Consider the following 6949-nt stretch of genomic DNA (forward strand, 5'->3'; position numbering starts at 1 on the left):
GATTCTGAAAGTGAGTCAAATCTTCACAATGAGGAAGATGAAGCACATGAGGAATCACATGTAATAGAATTAAGCAGTGATAATTTTAGTGCGAGTGATAAGGAAGACAACGAAGTAAGCGAGACTGAGCAAGATAAAGTTGCTTCCTCATCACAAACACGAAGAACAATTTATATCTCTAAGTTTGGACGAAAGGTTAGACGTCCAGAAAAATTGTAATTTTTTTAAAAGGGGAAGATGTCATAGTATTGTAGTATTGTAGATAATGTAAATAGTGGGGAGTGAATAAAAAGACAGTAATGACTGGGCACTGGTAGTGATTGCTCACGCTCCCGTTTTCCGACCCGATCCCAAGACATAACAGTATGGCAATAACTTTTGCTTTCTTAAATTCAGCTGGTATTTTACCTGTTGAAAGTATGTCATTAAAAAAAGACCTAAGCCGAGCGATTAATTTCAGGATTGTTTCATGATCCGGATGATGTTTGTCTTTGTGGAAATTGTTCACGGTACAACCTTATGCTTCACGTGCATTGTTCCCACATCGTGCAAAAGTAAGAATCATATCTACGTACTCAGAGGAAGAATAGATGTTAAATGATACACTTGAATTAAATATCGCAGCGAAATTGTATAACAAATGTCAAACTGACGTGAACAATCATAAATGTAGTGGACCAAATCTAATGGACAGAATTATAGAGGTTTACGGATAAAAAGGAAACCTAGGCAACGCAAAATTGCGATTATTCCACCTTAATGATGCTCAACTCTGATTGGTCAACTTCAGAATGTGTTTTCTCTGTTATCATTTGAGCTAGGAATTTTTTTCTTCAAAATATACGTTAATATATTCGCCCTAAGGCTCCCTTTTTTTCTGGGGAGCCAGTTCTGGGACACCCTGTATAATCTTATTATTAGTATAATTTCAAGCGCAATAATTATATCTTTCTATTGATACCATTACCTCACCTGTAAGTTCAATTGGCGAGCAGGAATCAGCAAAAACGTTCAATACAATGTTAATTGCCTATGTTCGAGTTTGAGAATGCACAGACTGTATATTACGTACCATAAATTAAGTGTTTTTTTTTTATCAAGAATGCAGTATTGGGAAACCGAGGTTTCCTAATAGACCAGGTAATCTATGCACTCGTTAAATGTAACTCTATGGCAAGTCTGATTCACTTTACAATTCCTGGGGTCACGAATTATTAACCTGGTCCTCAATCTCGTGCCCTCAAACAGCTACGTCCGGTTCCAGCTGCCAAGAGTTGAGAACCCTAAGAGCATAATGACTGAGAAACGTGTTTGGGTGAAGCAAATTATTTTATTGTTAACTTAACACAAGTACTGCTCGTCAAATCTTAGATGGCCGCTGAGGATGCGCAGAAGAGGGAGTGCGATGCAAAATGTGGAACAGAGATGCGACAAGGTAAAGCGGTAAAGTGGGGTAAAATTCTGAAAAGTACAGTCAGATACAGAAATCGATTTGTTCTAACTCCGCGTTGTCGACGAGATGTTAATCCTGTAATCTGTACTGACGTGTTGCGGGTCTTCAACGCATTTGTGATCTGCAATTTTTATTAAATAATAATTGGCCAGTTAAAAATTTGTTTCGCATTTTGCTTTTAAAAGCCATGGTTTGGAGTTTGGAGTGTACAAGTGTTTCCACTGCTGCGACGCTCGAACAAGTCCTCACTCCTACCGTTACCATTGCGCATCCGAATCTCAGCGGCCATCTAATATTTGACGAGCAGTATGGGACGACACAGCGTCCCGCTCGGCTTACCGACATTTAATGACAACAAAACAGAAATAATTAATAGGTAAGTAATAAACAAAACTTAAAGCTAACCTAACATACTATTAACAAACTACGCGAGGATATCGGGCGGAGCCAGTCGAAATGGCATTTCACGACCCGTTGCCTTAGGTCTACAAGTTACATATCCGATTCGCCCATGTGACGAAGTACTCGGTCTCGTCCGGCTTATCGTGAAGGTGGAGTTGAAGCGGCTGTTCAGATTCTGGTTTCTGCGGAGTTTCTTCGATTCCGGTCTCATGGAAAGAAAATCTGGCAGTTTCATTTTCCTCACTCGGAAAATGTTGCAGGTCAAAACTGCGTTGTTGGTATTCCAACGCCCAACGCGTTAACATGGTCGTCCCAACTTTGGCATTTTTGATGGCTTTGTTGTCGGATCTCACCAGGCACCGATGGTATTCCAAGTAAGGTCAGTCTCAGGGGGTGTGCACTCTATCCAAGGTCACAATTTTTACGTTAGTTGTTCCGGCTGTCGCCTAAGCGCTGTAAACGCCAAAAATTTTATCAGGCGCATGCTCGTATTTTTCCGTTGCGTTAACTGTTTAAATTTTATGTGGTTCAACTTCAACGAACGTTTAAGACACTGTGGTTTCCTTCTGAGTGTAGAATACATTTTGTCCTTTGTGAAAATCGATTCACTTTGTAACTTGGGTTGATTAGAACAATGGTCTTTAAGTGTTGTGTGCGCAATTTTGCTGTCTCCAGATGATTGCGTGGAGTATGCGTTAATTTAATGTAAGGGACTTTGAACACAATGTCCAAGCGCAATTTTCTCAATTTACTTTTCAGACGACCACTGTGAAATATGGCACATTTCACACGGTTTTTCCTTAGTGAAAATGTAAAATTGCAAACGATTTCAACACGAACAAGAACGAACAGCCTAACCGTGTACAATGAAAAATTTGAGAAATCCGATTGGCCGACAGCTGTGTGTTTTTATATTGTACACGGGCCGATGATTAACGATGTCTATCTCCGCGCAACGGCATAATTATTTTGTCCGCAGCTCTGTCGAATGATATTTTAAGTTTGAAGGGATGCCGAATATTAGCGTTTTTTTTTGTGGTCGTCGGAAAAATATCGTGTATAGTCCATTTTTTAATTATAGTCCGATGTATCAATTAATAAACAGAACAACTGTCATATTGCTATCTCTTTTCAACATAATGTAAACAAACTATTGAATTCTTGTACGTATTGTATTAAGCGTGTCCCACTATGCATCTCGCTTTAGCATGTGTGATTCGAGCAAGACACGAGTTGTACGTTTATTACATTAGCGACGTCAAATTTTTTAGGTTACGTTTTAACCACATTATTTGTGATAGTTTTGTTTAATTTTGCTTGAAATGTCCTCCGTATGATGCCAACGAAAAGCATGTGGACAGATTCAATTACAGAATTTGTAAATTGCAAAAATAATATTGGAATTGCGCGGAAACTTGCAAGACTGGAAGTTAACAGGTAAGGGGGTAAACTAATTCATGGCGTTGCCGAAACAAAATTAGGAAGAAAGAAAGACAGTGTAAACGTGGTTCTTTAGTGCTGTTCTCAACAATTTTTAATAGAAATCTGACCTATTAGTTGATAAGTATGTAAATAGTTATCAAAAGAGTTCTGAAGGGAGTAGTTTTTTGAAAGACAAAATTAAAACGGAGGAATGAATTTGCAGAAAAACCAACAAAGCACGAAAGAACACAACTCAAAATCTTAAAAATTGAAATTTGTTATGATATCTGTCTCATGTTGCCTAAATAAATTTTCAAGTATTGGTAGAACCATGCACTGCTGTCAAATGTCGAAAGCAGACGCAGGTCATGTCGACTTCTTGATTCGGACTAAGCTCATCGGACTATAATAAAAAAATGGACTATATACCACGTGTTGATAATTCGATTTCACACTCGTTTGCTTAAGCCACGCGCCTACGGCTTGTGGCTCAATTCTGCAAACTCGTGTGAAATTTTTCATTTTCAACTCTTGATATACAATATACTATTACAGACTCGTAATTTATTTGTATTTAGTTACTTAATAAATAATTATAACTATATGTATAGTACTTGCCTATTATTTTATCATAACTTACTGTTTCATAACTATGAAAAATAAAATTATTGATTGAAGAATGAAAAATTCAAATATTCCCGCCATACGCAACCTTCATACAGCACTGCTTGTGATAGCGGGAACAACTAATCTGAAGTTTGACAGATATATGCAGAGTATCCAGTCTATATCAGTATATATATCTTTAGTATATGGTCAGTCTCTCCGGATGTCCCAAACTAAAATGAAGCACTCTTGTTCGCCACTGTGGCATCTCTGACCTCTGGCAACGAAACTGATATTTGCGTGAGCGAAGACATGTTTTTCTTGGTCCACTTCTTGGAACACCACGCCTAATATGTTCATGCTGCCGGCATTAGTCTGCAACACTCAAAGTCATATCGGGCTCCGACGGTGTAGCCCGAAGTACGTGGCGAAAGACCGCTCCATAGCCCGGAATAGGTTGTATATGGCGCAGCTACACGTCAACTTCTTCTGGTTAATTACCGGATGATCCATTCTGGCTTAGTAATTCGACTGTTTCCGAATGACCACTTTCAAATGCCAAACGTAACGGAGATTTCTCATCAGTTGTAAGGGTGTTAATGATAGGTTGTCCAGCGTCCTGCTGGAAGTACAAAAATATATCTCTTGTCTTAAGTTTCACTAAATTATTAACAGTTTGATTGAGGATAATTAGAGCTTTTTCCGCAAAAAAAAAAAATTACGTTTCTAGCTTAATTTTAAGAGAAGTTATTATCAAAAGAGTGCAATGTGCTCTCGAGACATTTCATTCGACATTTAATGTGAAATATGAAGACTTTCCGTCCTGCTCGCAGGACTGGACTTAAGTTAGTTGGATAGATCATTTCTAGAGGTTTCCGCAAAAAAAGTTTCATATTTCTAACCCTGTTTTTAGTGTTTTTACAAAAATCCCGACGGAGTTTCCAGTCGGGATCGTTGTTTACGTTAAAGCTACATGTTTGTTTTGATATGCCAGCCTCAGAAAATGCCTAGAGTTAATCAAAATATCACGAAAATTGGAACTCAGCTGTTTGTAAAGGTATAGTAAAGAGCGTTACCTCATGTGCAGCAAGTGTTAAACATTATTTAAAAGCAGTTCCGGAAGCGGTCCCAGCAGGACATGTCTTTGTCCAACCTATAATTAACAGATGCTCCTTCCTCGATTAGTAATCCTGCTGTTTCCGAATTCCCTTTCTGTCCAGCGCGAAGTAACGGAGTTTCATTATCAACTGCAAGGTCGTTAACAGATGCTCCGTTTTCAATTAATAATTCGTTTGTATTTCCACGTTGAGCAGCGCGGTGTAGTGGAGTTTCATTACGAATTCCAAGAGCGTTAACAGATGCTCCTTTCTCGATTAGTAATTCTGCTGTTTTTGAATTTTTAATTCGAGCAGCGTAATGCAGCGGAGTTTCATTATTAGCTGTAATGGCGTTAACAGATGCTCCCTTCTCGATTAATAATTCTGCTATTTTTGAATCTTCAAGTGCAGCAGCGAAATGCAGTGGAGCTATAGTACGAGTTGTAAGAGCGTTAACAGATGCTCCTTTCTCGATTAGTAATTCTGCTGTTTTTGAAATTCCATGTTGAGCAGCCCAGTGGAGCGGAGTTTCATTGCCAGTTGTAAGGGCGTTAACAGATGCTCCTTTCTCGATTAGTAATTCTGCTGTTTTTGAATTTTCAATTTGAGCAGCCCAATGCAGCGGAGTTTCATTATCAGTTGTAAAGGCGTTAACAGATGCTCCTTTCTCGATTAGTAATTCTGCTGTTTTTGAATTTTCAAGTTGAGCAGCCCAATGCAGGGGAGTTTTATTACTAATACTAAGGGCGTTAACAAATGCATCTTTCTCGATTAGTAATTCTGCTGTTTTTGAATTTCCATGTTGAGCAGCCCAGTGGAGCGGAGTTTCATTGTCAGTTGTAAAGGCGTTAACAGATGCACCTTTCTCGATTAGTAATTCTGCTGTTTTTGAATTTTTAATTCGAGCAGCGTAATGCAGCGGAGTTTCATTATGATTTGTAAGAGCGTTAACAGATGCTCCTTTCTCGATTAGTAATTCAGATGTTTTTGAATTTTCAAGTTGAGCAGCCCAATGCAGCGGAGTTTCATCATGAGTTGTAAGTGCGTTAACAGATGCTCCTTTTTCGATTAGTAATTCTGCTGTTTTTGAATTTTTACTTTGAGCAGCCCGGTGCAGCGGAGTTTCATTGTCATTTGTAAGGGCGTTAACAGATGCTCCTTTCTCGATTAGTAATTCTGCTGTTTTTGAATTTTCAATTTGAGCAGCCCAATGCAGCGGAGTTTTATTATCAGTTGTAAAGGCGTTAACAGATGCTCCTTTCTCGATTAGTAATTCTGCCATTTTTGAATTTTCAAGTTGAGCAGCCCAATGCAGCGGAGTTTCATTATCAGTTGTAAGGGCGTTAACAGATGCTCCTTTCTCGATTAGTAATTCTGCTGTTTTTGAATTTTCAATTTGAGCAGCCCAATGCAGCGGAGTTTTATTATCAGTTGTAAAGGCGTTAACAGATGCTCCTTTCTCGATTAGTAATTCTGCCATTTTTGAATTTTCAAGTTGAGCAGCCCAATGCAGCGGAGTTTCATTATCAGTTGTAAGGGCGTTAACAGATGCTCCTTTCTCGATTAGTAATTCTGCTGTTTTTGAATTTTCAATTTGAGCAGCCCAATGCAGCGGAGTTTTATTATCAGTTGTAAGGGCGTTAACAGATGCTCCTTTCTCGATTAGTAATTCTGCTGTTTTTGAATTTTCAAGTTGAGCAGCCCAATGCAGAGGAGTTTCATTATCAGTTGTAAGGGCGTTAACAGATGCTCCTTTCTCGATTAGTAATTCTGCTGTTTTTGAATTTTCAATTTGAGCAGCCCGATGCAGCGGAGTTTCATTATCAGTTGTAAGGGCGTTAACAGATGCTCCTTTCTCGATTAGTAATTCTGCTGTTTTTGAATTTTCACGTTGAAGAGCCCGGTGTAGCGGAGTTTCATTGTCAGTTGTAAGGGCGTTAACAGATGCTCCTTTTTCGATTAGTAGTTC

At 38.7% G+C, this 6949-nt stretch overlaps 1 protein-coding gene across 1 annotated transcript in view; it reads left to right on the plus strand.

The window, feature by feature from the left end:
• Positions 1–6949, plus strand: part of LOC138136846 (E3 ubiquitin-protein ligase RNF126-like) — a 209027-nt gene that overhangs the window by 51795 nt on the left and 150283 nt on the right. The gene's annotated exons all lie outside the window — the stretch shown is intronic.

The sequence above is a fragment of the Tenebrio molitor genome, chromosome 8 (assembly GCF_963966145.1).
Source record: "Tenebrio molitor chromosome 8, icTenMoli1.1, whole genome shotgun sequence".
In the NCBI taxonomy this organism is placed as follows: domain Eukaryota; kingdom Metazoa; phylum Arthropoda; class Insecta; order Coleoptera; family Tenebrionidae; genus Tenebrio; species Tenebrio molitor.